The sequence below is a fragment of the Nicotiana attenuata genome, chromosome 2 (assembly GCF_001879085.1).
Source record: "Nicotiana attenuata strain UT chromosome 2, NIATTr2, whole genome shotgun sequence".
In the NCBI taxonomy this organism is placed as follows: domain Eukaryota; kingdom Viridiplantae; phylum Streptophyta; class Magnoliopsida; order Solanales; family Solanaceae; genus Nicotiana; species Nicotiana attenuata.
In genome coordinates, this window is record NC_031990.1 from 54,934,132 (window position 1) to 54,947,376 (window position 13,245).

The following is a 13,245-nucleotide window of genomic DNA, read 5'->3' on the forward strand; positions in this document are numbered from 1 at the left end:
AAATTCTTCAAATTTTGATCCCAAGCTCGAATCTTAATGATGGATTTAACTACAAAATGATGAAATATAACTAAAAAGGGTTAAAGAAACGTTACCCAACAATCTCCTCTTCAAAACCCTCTAAAAATCGCCCTTACCCGAGCTCAAATTCATTTTTCTAACTTATGAAATCAAACCCTCGAATTTTCCTTTTCTGAACAGGTGTTTTCGCTTCTGCGGACAAGGGGCCGCTTCTGCGGTCCCGCTTATGCCGAAAATAGCAACCGATTCTGCGGCTTTCATTAAAGGGGACAGGGCCGCATCTGCGATAGCTGGGTCGCTTCTGCGATGCCTAAGCCGCTTCTGCGGCTCCGCTTTTGCGGAAATGGCACCGCTTCTGCGACTTCTGAGGGAAAAGGGGACAAGCCGCTTCTGCGGCCAAATAGCCGCTTCTGCGGCACCGCATCTGCGGTTCCCAAGCCGCAGATGGGAAAATACCAGAAGAGGGACATTCAGCTGCTGCATTAACTTCAAATTCCTCCGTTAACCACCCGAAATCATCCCGAGGCCCCCGGGACCCCAACCAAAAGTACCAATAGCACCTAATACCTCATTCAAACTTGTACCAATCCTTAAAACACCTCAAACAACGTCGGAAACTCGAATTAATCAATGATTTGAGCCTAAGGACTTCAAATTCCATGAAAATACATTTTCGATCAAAAACCTAACCAAAACACGTCCGAATGACCTGAAATTTTGCACACACGTCACAAATGACATGACGAGCTACTGCAACTTCCGGAATTCCATTCCGACCCTCGGATCAAAAACTCACTATCGGACAGGAAACTTCAAAAATTCAAACTTCAGCATTCCAAGCCTAAATGAGCTACAGACTTCCAAAATACATTCCGAACACGCACCCAACCCCGAAATCGCCTAACGGAGCTAACGGAACCGTCGGATTTCCATTCCGAGGCCGTCTTCACACTGTTCTGACTACGGGCCACTTTCCAACACTTAAGCTCTCATTTAGGGACTAAGTGTCCCAAAACTCTCCGAAACCCCACACCGAATGACCCGGCAAACCAAAATAGCAGAATAAACTTAGGGAAAGCAGTTAATAGGGGATCGAGGCGTGAATTCTAAAAATGACCGGTCGGGTCGTTACAGAGATGCACAAAATCCCCCTTCCCAGTTTTCTGAAGGATAACTTTTCATCCTTGTGTCGTATTTTAGAGGTTAAGGATATATCGCCCTCTTGTATTCCTTGCTTTATTGAAATACAACTCCCTAGCCAACCTGGGAAATTTTATATTAAAAAAATGGAGGATAAAATTATAATATAATAACACAGGATCAATTATGGAGCTTTCCTCTAATAACTACCCCACAAAGTAGCTTTTAAATAAATTTGAGTTATATAACTAGATTTAAAAATACCCTTGATGGCCAATTTGAATAGGTGATGAAGTAGCCATTATTACGACCATAAACTTTCATTTTCACTCTCAAACAATACTAAAGGTGAAAAGTTCCCTAAGACTGTTGGGGGCATGATCATAAATAGAATCACCTTTGATGAAAGGGAAAGAACAAGAGTAAAAGAAAAGGCGCATCTTTTAGGATTTACAACCCTTACTCTTTCAATTTTCGTACCGACCTATCAAGATAAATTTAGACTTGGACTTCAGACAAAGTCGATCGGATATGGAATTTGAAGTTTATGATGTTAGATTTAGAATTTTAATAATGATCAATAACCCTAAAGAAGCCTTGACTAATATTATATTATTGTATGCAGATTCTGGTGAGCAACAACATTGCTAAAAGGAATGAAGATCCACTTAACGACTATGTATCTTGAACCATTGCCTTACATGGTAAATAAATCAAACAGCCTAAGAAGAAGGGAATCAATCAACAACTGATCAAGATTTTCAAGTGCGCAAAAATGGAACAAATCACGGACAGACCAATCAGTGTTAACCAAGATCCTCAAACGTACAAGAATGGAGCAAATCACGGACAGCAATCAAACCTGCAAGATTCAGCAGAAGCTCAAGCCAAGAAAGCCAAGAAGGAATAACGAAAGCAATCCGCCAAGATTGAAGCAATCAACCAAGATTATCTCCAGCCAAGGAAGCAATTCATAAGGAAAGAGAGACGAATCTAGCTACCATTTCAAGCTAGATTCATGAGGCAACCCTTGGGTCATTCTCTTAGAAGTACATGCCTCACAAGGAAATGATTCCTAAAATTGCGCAGTACAATCCCAGAAGTCAAGGAAGCAGAAGATTCATGAAGCTATAAAGGAAGAAGCAGAAGGACATTGAATTTCATGCAACTACAAAAACTGTTGTCTAAGCCATTCTACTTCTTAGTAAAAATACTGTATTCTTGAGTCTACAAGTGTCACAAAAGATAGGAACAGTTAGAACACAAAAGAGAGTTGTGTTACAAAGATCACTGTTGCTGAACATCGTTGATGGTGAACGTACTAAAACCATCACTTTTGTAATCCTTTATCAAAGATCTAAGAGAACCCTTGTGACCCAAGGGAACTGGACGTAGGTACCACACCAGTACTGAAACAGCATAAAACTGCTATGCCTTCTTTACTTTTCTGTTAGTCTATTTTATTCTTACTGAAATTGTTCACTGTGCAAAACCTCGTTGACTAAACTCACACTTAGTCAACTAAAATTTTAATTGGTTACAATTCACCCCCCCCCCTCTTGTATTTTTAATTGGTATCAGAGCTAGGCTCACAAACTTTGCTTAACAGCTAGTGAGAAAAAGATCATGGGATCAAACACAATCATCGGTGCACTATTTCAAGAAGGAACATCTCAGGTACGACCTCCATATTTCAACGGACAACACTTTTCCCACTGGAAGGTTCGTATGAAAACATACACTATGTCATATGACATCAAAGTTTGGCGCGTAATCTAAAAGGGTAATCTTCCAATCCCGCCAAAGAAAGATGAGAATGGTAGAGTCATAGTATCCAATGATCCACTTGACTTAGATGATTACACTGATGAACAAGTTGTTGTCATAACTGTGAATGCCAAAGCAAAAAAATCTACTATATAATGCTATCAGTGGAGAAGAGTATGAAAAGATTTCAAGCTGTGAAACTGCTAAGGAAATGTGGGATAAATTGGAGGTCACATATCAAGGAACCAACGAAGTGAAAGAAACAAGAATCAATCTTCTAGTTCGTGACTATGAGCTATTCCAAATGAATGACAGAGAATCAGTAGAGGAAATGTTCTCCAGGTTCAGCAAAATCCTTGGAGATCTAATGTAACACCCCGTACATTCGGCTTAGGTATGAATGAGTTAAAGGAGTAGTAAGGTTATATTTTGGACATGTGAAGTCCCATCGGGATGATTATGGGTGAGAATAGTTGTTTCAAAAGCAAGATGGAAAGTGAGGTGCATAAGATTTGAAAAAATCGACTAAGTTTGCAGAAGGTCTATATTCCAGCAGGTCTAAGTGACAATGTGTATGGAATTTGGGAAAACTCAAAACATGAAAGTTGTAGGCCTTTGAAATCGCTTTCCAACGATATATTGTGGAGCTAAAACAGAACTCTGTGCAAAATGTTATGCCCATTTTACAGAACAGTGCGCAACCACCGCGCCTGGACCGCGACCACGGGGTGAGGCAGTGTGCCAGCGATTTACCGCAGTCGGGACCGCGGTCAGGCCTACTGGGACGCAGTGGCCAACTTGGAAAGTTATTTTTTTAGCCCTATTTTGTCCCCCACAACCCTAAAACATAAAAACTTGCTCTAGAAAGTAAAGCTCTCAAAAAAACCTAACTCCTTAAGGGTCCATCCACCACCCAAGGTAAGTTCTAATCGTGATTCTAAGTTAATTTCAATTTTCCAACATCTTATTAACATGGGTAAACCCTCCATATCATTAGATATTCGATTGGGACATCATTGTTGAGAGAAGGAACCCTAGAACTCGAATTCAAGGGGATTGGACTTCAAAGAGGTAATGTCTTCACTCTCTAATTGATTCTAGCATTGGTTTAATGATTATAAATCCTAGTTCATGAGATATGAGTTGATGGTTTGATAGAAAAGCATGAACGATTATAGGTTGGGGTGTTGATTGTTGATTATTGGTTAAGGGTGTTGTTTACCTTATGGGTGATGAAGAATAATGTTGATTATAATCGTTTGAGACTTTATAATTTAACTAGGAACAAGAGAATGGGTTGTTGGGTGTAGAAACACCATTAATAAGGGCTACGAAGCTTTATGCCACCAAGTATTTGATAAAATGCCTAAGTGACCAAAACATGACTATTGTTGCTAATTTGGAATCCCTTTGACTTGTATTGATATACATTAAAGTTGAAAGGGTTGGCGAATATTGTATTATGCTCAAGAGCAGGAAGTTAAGGTATGTGAGGCTAACTCTATATGTTTGGGAATTTTAATGATTCTCCCTGCACTACGTTTCTTTTATGACGTTACTAATTGCCTCAGAAATATAGTTTAGCCTAGTTCCTTGAATAGTTGCAGAACTTCTATTCTCTAGCTTCATAACTCGTTCACCACTTTCATTCTGAACGTTGTGACCTCAATGCGTATTCAATATAGACTTGGGTTTGATGCCCCCGAGTCTTAGTATAGATTACTCAGTATGCCATAAGCAGTTGAAGTTTCAATGTTCATAATCAGTTCAAGATTACATGTCTCAATCTAGTCCTATTCAGTATTCCAGTATTATATAACTTAGTGTGATCCAGTATTCCAGTATCATGCAACTCAGTGTAATTCAGTATTTCACTATCATGTATTGCAGTATGATTCTCAATTCCTGAATGTTGAACACCTGTATTTGGGCCTGAGGCCGCAGTTTATGCTTTATGCATCTTTGGGCCTGAGGCTGCAGTTTATGCTTTATGCATCTTTGGGCCTGAGGCCGCAGTTTATGCTTTATGCATCTCTGGGCCTGAGGCCGCAGTTTATGCTTTATGCATTTTGGACCTGAGGTCGCAGTTATGTATACGTATACTTGGGCCCGAGGCTACAGTTGTGCACATATATATATATACACATATTGGGCCTGAGGCCGCAACTTATTTATTCAGATAAACGGGTTGTTCATCATTCATAAGAGGGAGTATTCATATCCTTACTTCCTTTGTTCAGTTCAATTATCAGTTATCAGTTCAGTTATCAGTTATCAGTTATAAGTTATCAGTTATCAGTTAAGTTATCAGTTACCAGTTATCATTTCAGTTTTAGTTTCAATAGTTAGCATTTCAGTTATCAATTATAAATTCTCAGCTATCAGCTTGGTTTCAGTTTCAGCATTTATGATTCTTTCTTTCAGTTGCTTTACATACCAGTGCAATTCAAATGTAGTGACATCCCTTTTGCCAGGGGCCTGCATCTCACGATGCAGGTAATGATTTACAGGTTGATGATTCAGAGCGCTAGGATTCTTGTACCAGCTATTTGGTGATCCCCAGTTCTTTCGGGGCATTATCATTACTACAGTCTTCAGTATTTTCAGACAGTCAGTGTTTTCAGTACAAATTAGAGGCTTCATAGACTAGGGTAACAGTTAGACAGAGTCACAGGCTTTTCATATTAAGATATGATGGCTACAAATATGTTTTAGAATTGTATTAGTATTTCCGCACTTTGATTTATATCATCCAGACTTTCAGTATATCAGCATGTGTTAGTTTATCTTCCGCATTCAGTATGTTATGATACCACATGTTGATTCAGCCAGCCAGTTGGTTCGCTCGGTCACATATAGTCAGGCATCGAGTGCCGTGTTACGTCCAGGCCCAGGTTCGGGGCGTGACAAACCTTGGTATCAGAGCACTAGGTTCAAGAGTCCTAAGGAGTCTATGAAGCTGTGTCTAGTGGAGTTTCCTTTATATGTGTGTGCCGGCCACTCATATAAATGGTAAACTACCAAGACATTTAGGATTGTCTCACTTCTTTCTACTCTATATCGTGCCATGAAGCCTAGAGCAATAGTTAACCTTCTCTTCCTATCGAATTCCAAACATATTGGATGCCCAAGCGACGCGCAGGAGAAACCTAAAGTCCTAGAGAGGATAATTGTCCATTGGGGTATAATTATGGAGTACAACTTGGTAAATATGAGATTTGAGAGGATGTTAAAAGTGAGATGCAATGGATAGTAGTACAGATTAGAGCATAACCTTATCAGAAAGTACAAAAGCAGTTATCATGTTTTATGGATATCAGATTATCTCAGTTACCCGTTAGCGGCCTTTTAGCTAGCATGTTTATGGTTATTCAGTATGCCAATTATTAGTTATTCAGTTACCAGATCTCCAATTTTCAGTGTATAAAAATCCTGGTGACTGGTGAGTATAAAATGATGCCTATGGGTGGTAAAAGATAATGTAAGTAACAGTGATCATAGCGAAAATCTTTGCATGTTTAGGGATTAAGACCCAAGACGCACTGTATGGTGCATAAAGTGATTTATCAGATATGTATGGTAGTGTATCCGTATGTCAGACCCCATGGTGTATCAGTTTAAGAATTCAACTGCAGCGGGCATAGAATTGATCACTATAGTTTTGGACATAAAAGAGCCTAAGGGAAATATAGCTAAGAATAATATGATGTACTAAATGAGAACCGAGAGAAGGCAACATTGAATTTTAGGGAATGATTTTAAGTCGTTTAGATTTATTCAAATCAGAACTAGAAGTACCACGTTAGTAAGTTACTATAAGAAGCAGCCATTGATGTAAGATAAAAGATATGGCAGTCCCCCTTAGGTTATGTGACTAAATGATTACCTGGGATGTTTATAGTATGATATTATTTAGTATTGTATAGAAAGTTTGGGGTTAGATATTCCAATTTAATTTAAGGCAGATGAATTCCCTAAGTGTGATCCATGCACATAGTTTAGAAGAAAAAAAAGGGATAGTATACGACCGTAGAACAGGGCTGGATGGTGAGGGAAGTTAGAATAACCTTATGCTTCACTTTAGTTATTCAAAGCAAAGCAAGAAAACATGATGGTAGCAGGTGGTTAGTAAAAGAATAGTAAGTAAGTTTTGAGTTGATACAGTGAATTAGCACTTTCAGCAGAGCTAGTAGAGGTACAATTTGATTCACTTAGCTAGGTTAACTCTAATGAGTGGATGACAATTTGAAATACCGAACGCGTGTTAGAACCCAAAGAGTTTAAGTTAAACCCGAAGTACAGTGATAGTGGGGAAAAAAATTAACTAGCAGTGAGAGCACAAACTACAGAAGAGTAGCCTTTAGGAATTATCTAAATGTGGTTTCTCCAAGATTGGCAGTGTGAGCAGAGTTAAATTATTAAGATTGTGTATGATAGTTATGAATACACTAGCTTTCCATTAAGTGAATAATTTGGGTTTTTCCTAGTAAGAAGGATTGCTCAGAAGTAAGTCAGAAGGTGAGTCTTCATTGACATAAAGTGCAAAGAATTTTTAAGGATAAGAAAAGTTATTTGGATCCCAACAAAAAGAGAAGGATCCACAAGTATAAGACCTTTGGTCTAAGGGGTGATGTGAAAATTTTCAGTAAGTCTAGTTAGAGATTTGAAACTCGAATAGTAGCATAGAATATGAAAAAGAAAATCAGTTCGGCAATGAGGGAAAATTGTATAATTACCACACGGATTATGTCTAGCATGTGTAAGAAAAACAAAGTGAGTAGAATGATCACCGAGTTTAGTTATTGATGATAAAGTGATAACAGAAAGCTATAAAATCATGCCCAGTTATGTGTCACGAGGGTAGTGCCATTGCACGAGACTCTAGTCTGCGGAGTACTGGTTAAAGACTTAGCTCACAACAATTCTATAAGTGTTTTCAGGAAGTGCTTAAGAAGATAATCAAGTGTGGGAAGTATAACTCATGATTGAGGTAGATAAGACAACTCTGGTGAAAGAAGTTCACCGCTTAGCCTAGCTAGGAGTTCAATTTGCGTACTCCAAAGATAGTAGAGTTGTTGTCTAGAATATGACTTGTTCCCCCTTAGTAGGCGAAGTGTAGGAGAAATAGTTTGATGATCCTTACTTGGTGTAGCTGAAAGAGGGGGATTCACAGGCATAAAATGATAGCTTTGGAATAAGGGGGAGATGCTGGTACTTCCACGACAAATTATATGTTCCAGACATAGATGGACTTAAAGAGGGAAGATCATGTTAGAAACCCATAATTATAGGTATTCTTTCCATCTAGGTTCCCAAATATGTGTCATGGTCTTAAGGAGGTTTATTGGTGGACCAACATGAGAAAGAACGTCACAGACCTTTCCAAGGCAAGGTTGATGCGATGGGTGTTACTTCTTCGAGAGTTTGATTTGGAAATAGTGGACCGGAAAGGTAGTGAGAACCAAGTGGCAGATCATTTGTCCCGCTTGGAGGAGGAAGTTAGGCCGTGTGATGGCCTAGAGATCAATGAGACATTCCCCGATGAGCAACTACTTTCTGTATCGATGTGTGATATGCCATGGTTTGCGGACATTGCTAATTTCCTTGTGACTGCATCATCCCGTAGNTGGACTTCTATTGGGACGAGCCATACTTGTTCAAGATTTGCACTGACGGAGTCATCCGGAGGTGTGTACCTGAAGAGGAGCAATTTAGCATTCTAGAGGCTTGTCATTCCTCCCCCTATGGTGGCCATCATGGAGGGGCGAGGACGGCTTCGAAAGTTCTGAGTTGTGGTTTTTATTGGCCAACCTTGTTCAAAGATGCAAGTGATCTAGTAAAAAGATGTGATCAATGTCAACGAGCGGGCATGATTTCCAAGAAAGATGAGATGCCTCTAAACACCATTCTTGAAGTTGATATCTTTGATGTATGGGGTATTGATTTTATGGGCCCTTTTGTAAGCTCGTGTGGAAACACTTACATTCTTGTAGCGGTTGATTATGTCTCAAAATGGGTCGAGGCCGTGGCCCTTCCCAATAATGAAGCTAGGAGTGTGGTGGCATTTCTGAAGAAGAGCATTTTCGCAAGGTTTGGTACACCTCGGGCAATTATTAGTGATGGAGGGTCGCATTTTTGTAATAGAGCTTTTGATGCCTTGCTTTCTAAGTATGGTGTCAACCACAAAGTGTCTACGCCTTATCATCCTCAAGCAAGTGGCCAGGTTGAAGTGTCTAATAGGGAAATCAAGAGCGTTTTGTCCAAAACCATCAATGCCAATAGGACCGATTGGTCTAAAAAGTTAGATGATGCTCTATGGGCTTACCGGACCGCTTACAAGACCCCAGTTGGTATGTCGCCGTACCGGTTGGTGTTTGGAAAAGCATGTCATTTACCAGTGGAGTTGGAGCATAAGGCCATGTGGGCCTTGAAGAAGTTGAATCTTGATTGGGATATAGCTGCTAATCTTCGGGTGGAGCAACTCAATGAACTTGATGAATTCCGGTTTCATGCCTACTCTAGTTCGTCCTTGTATAAGGACAAGATGAAGTACCTTCATGATAAATATGCTCGTGGAAAGGAGTTCAAAGTTGGTGATTTGGTTCTCTTGTTCAATTCCCGGGTACGTCTGTTTCCGGGAAAGCTTAAATCAAAATGGAGTGGACCATTTGAAGTTATGTTGGTGACCCCTTTTGGTGCTCTTGATTTGAAAAACAAAAATGGTGGTGTCTTTAGAGTGAACGGGCACCGTGTCAAGCATTATCTTGGGAAGTTTGATGATAGCCATGTGGTGGCTGTTGTTCATTTCAAATGATTGGATGGTAACATGCGTCGTGCCGCGACGTTAAATCAGGCGCTTCTTGGGAGGCAACCCATGTGTTTTTCTTCTTGTTTTCTTTGATTTTTTTTGTAGTTCTAGGATTGATTTTTGGGCTAACTGGTTGTCATTCCCCTTCAAGCTATACCAGGAGAACGGGGTCGTAGGGCTTCTTGTCCACCTCCAAGTCCCGAAAGTACATAGTGAGTGTGCTAGGGAAAGGGTAGTTCCGGTCATGCTCTGCTCCCACTAACGAGATAATGCGGGACATCACATTCCCCACATTTATGGGGTATCCCGCCATAATCGAAGCAACCAATACAGCCCGGTGGAGAGGAAGGGTCTGGTCATGTGTAGTAGGATCCAACCGGCTGCAAACAAACGTCTCCCAACCCCTCGCCTCAAAGTTTAAGGTCCTCCGCAATATTTTGACCCCAACAGCCAACCACTCAGGAATGGTACCTGGGATTGCCAGGTACTGAGCTAACCATGGACGGACCTCCTCGCCCATCTCCAACTTTGCCATGTACAAAGTTTCATCCTCCTCATTGAAGCCCAAGTATTCGTTGAGGTATTTCCCTGCAAACAACACTGTCTTATTACGAACCTTGGTCACTTTGGAGCCCTTTTGGATGTGGGCTACATTGCAATAGAACTCTTTGACCATATGTTCGTTGGCGTCCACACAGTCATCTAAGAAGTGCTCCCAACTCACTCTAGTTCTGAACTGTCTATGCACGTCAGGGTTGTGGGGTAATAGATCTCTGTCAATGAAAATCCGCTCTGGTATAAATTTTTCACCGACCACCACTCCCTAAACTTGTGGTACGGCTCACAAACCTATCATCCCATACATCGGGCTTTCTAGTTCAGGCAATGCCTCCCACCTGAGGCTCACCACCTTCAGCTATCTCCTCATCCCCTTGTACCTCCTCCTCACCTCCGTCTGCACTCTCCCTGGATAATGAAGCTATGGGGGAGGTGGAGTATTCACCACTGCCGGCTGCTGAGCCCTCAGATGACTCAGGGGGAACATGCTCTGGTGCTTGGGCAGTGGGTGATGGTGGAGGGGTATCTCTTAGCCTGAATCTCTCCGGCCAGTCTTCAACATATTCTGGCACGGAGTCTGATGAAATTTCCCTTGATGGTTGATACTCACTCCCCGAGGAATGGGAAGCAGCTCTGTCTGCAGCTTTGATTAGTTTTCTAGTCTTTTTTATGTTATCCCGAGCTTGGGGAGTGAGTTTTATCATCCTCTTCTTCCCTCCCCGGGAGGGTTCTCCTTTTCCCGGTTGTTTTGAGCCTTTTCCTTGTTGTCTCACCATTGTCTGCAAACATCATTCAATGTATTTGTTAGTATCAATCAAGGCAATTCAAGTTATTGCAGCAGAACAAATTGCAGAACAGAGGCACAGTGTTGCAGACAGTTGCAGAAATTGCCCAGTACGGACCACACAAAATGGTAGTGCGGCCGCACAGGGACCACTGCGGACCACAGAGAATCGACCGCGATCCGCGTAGAGGTGGGGGTCAGACTACCCACTCTCTGTATCTAGGCAGTGCGGACCGCACAAAATGTACCGCGGCCGCACTGCCCAAAGTTCAGATTTTCACAAGATCATCAATGCGGTCCGCACAAAGTGATACTGCGGACCGTATTAGGGCACCGCGGAACGCACAGATACGACCGCGGTCCGCACTGGGTTCCCAGAATCGGCACTGAGTTAGGGTTTATTAGATTTTGATTTTAAGGTCAAATTGGTCTCTAATTTATGTCCCAAAATGTTTACCCAGTCTATTAAACTAACAAGGTATATAAGAATCGAAAAGCTAACTAACCTAACCTAACAATTTAAGAAAATACGGGAGGAAGAGAAGCTAAAAGCTAAGAAGAACGAAAATTAAAGGAAGTTACCAAAATTAAATAAGTAAAAGAAAGATTAATGTACCAGATTATGAGATGTATTGAAGTAACTAAGTTCCAGCAGTTAATTTACGAGCAAATGGGGGAAGTGAACAGTGATTATAACTCTGAGATTCAAATTCGTGAAAAGGGTAAAAGGAGGCCCTCAGGGTCTATTTATAGAAGAGCCCCTGGGGCCCAGCCTCACCTACCAGTGCGGACCGCACAAAATGGACCGCGGTCCGCACTAAGCTATTATGATCAAGCTTGGCCAATTATCCCACTACGGTCCGCACAAAACGGACCATGGCCGCAGTGGTCCACTGCGGACCGCACAAAGTGTAGTTTGGCCGTAGTGGCCAACTTCAGAGAGGTATCACCTTAGCCTTCTCCAGTGCGGACCGCACAAAGTGTAGTGCGGCCACACTGGAAACTTCAGAGACTGAACATTTTCTTCACTATGTCTTGCACTGCATTAACACAACCCCTTGAGTTTGGAGATAAAATGGATGATTTGGAGCTTTGAAGTCTGAGTAGAAGACCAAAAAATTAAGCTAGGATTACGTTCGGGGGTCGAGGACTAAGCCTGGATGTCAAAAAGTAAGAAAAAGAGATTACTCTGAGAAAAATACACCACCGCATCGCGCAATGCGCCACGGAGCACTAGTGAAAAATTCCTACAGAGTGAAAAAATCAACTCACTGAAGACCCTCACGAATGCGGCGCATGGGCGGTGCATAGCGTGCGGCGCTAGTGTATTTCTGCGGTCCAATTGTACCACTTCGGCTTGGAAATGGTAGTTTCGTCCGGGCCCATTCCTACATGGTATAAATTCATCAAAAGCATAATTTTAAGAGGAATTTTGCCCTACAGAAGATTGGAAGATCATTGGAGACCCACGACACAAGATTTCATCATCTTTCCATCAATTCAATACGGGAGTTTGGATTGTAACGTTAGATTGATGTCTTCTCCATGATTATGGAATAGTTTCCCTTATGGCTTAACGGATATGGTGTTTTGATTGATTTATGGATTTTAACTCTAGTTCTTTGCTTGAATTCGTTTATGGAGCTTTGAATCATTTGCAACTTCATTCACCATTTTATTTAATCAAAAGAGGAATAGTTTGGTGATTATCACTATGCATTATTTTATTCGGTTTAATTCAGTGATTCTTTTAAGTAATTGAAAGAGTATGTTGAATTGTTGATTAAATCAAGTTAGGAGAATATTCGAGGGATATTTTTCCTTATGACAACACATTAACGCATGCTTGCATATTTTTAAAGTGCTTGTATTAGTTCACCTCATAGAGTTAAGATTTAATCGAGAGAGAGTCTTAACTACACGTTTGAACTAATCATCGCGTGAATCGTGAGAATCGTTAGAACATTAGAGTGAATTGATCTAGAGTTGGATCCCAAATAGCTATCTTGCACCTATCCTGTCACGACCCTTATTTCTCCCATTGATATTTAAGTGTTGCTCAATTATTGTCTTCCAGTGATCAATTGTTAATTGTTTTAGTTTCATAGTTAATTTTAGTTATTAATCATCACAACTAACATGTTAATCATTTTGAATAACCTTAAGC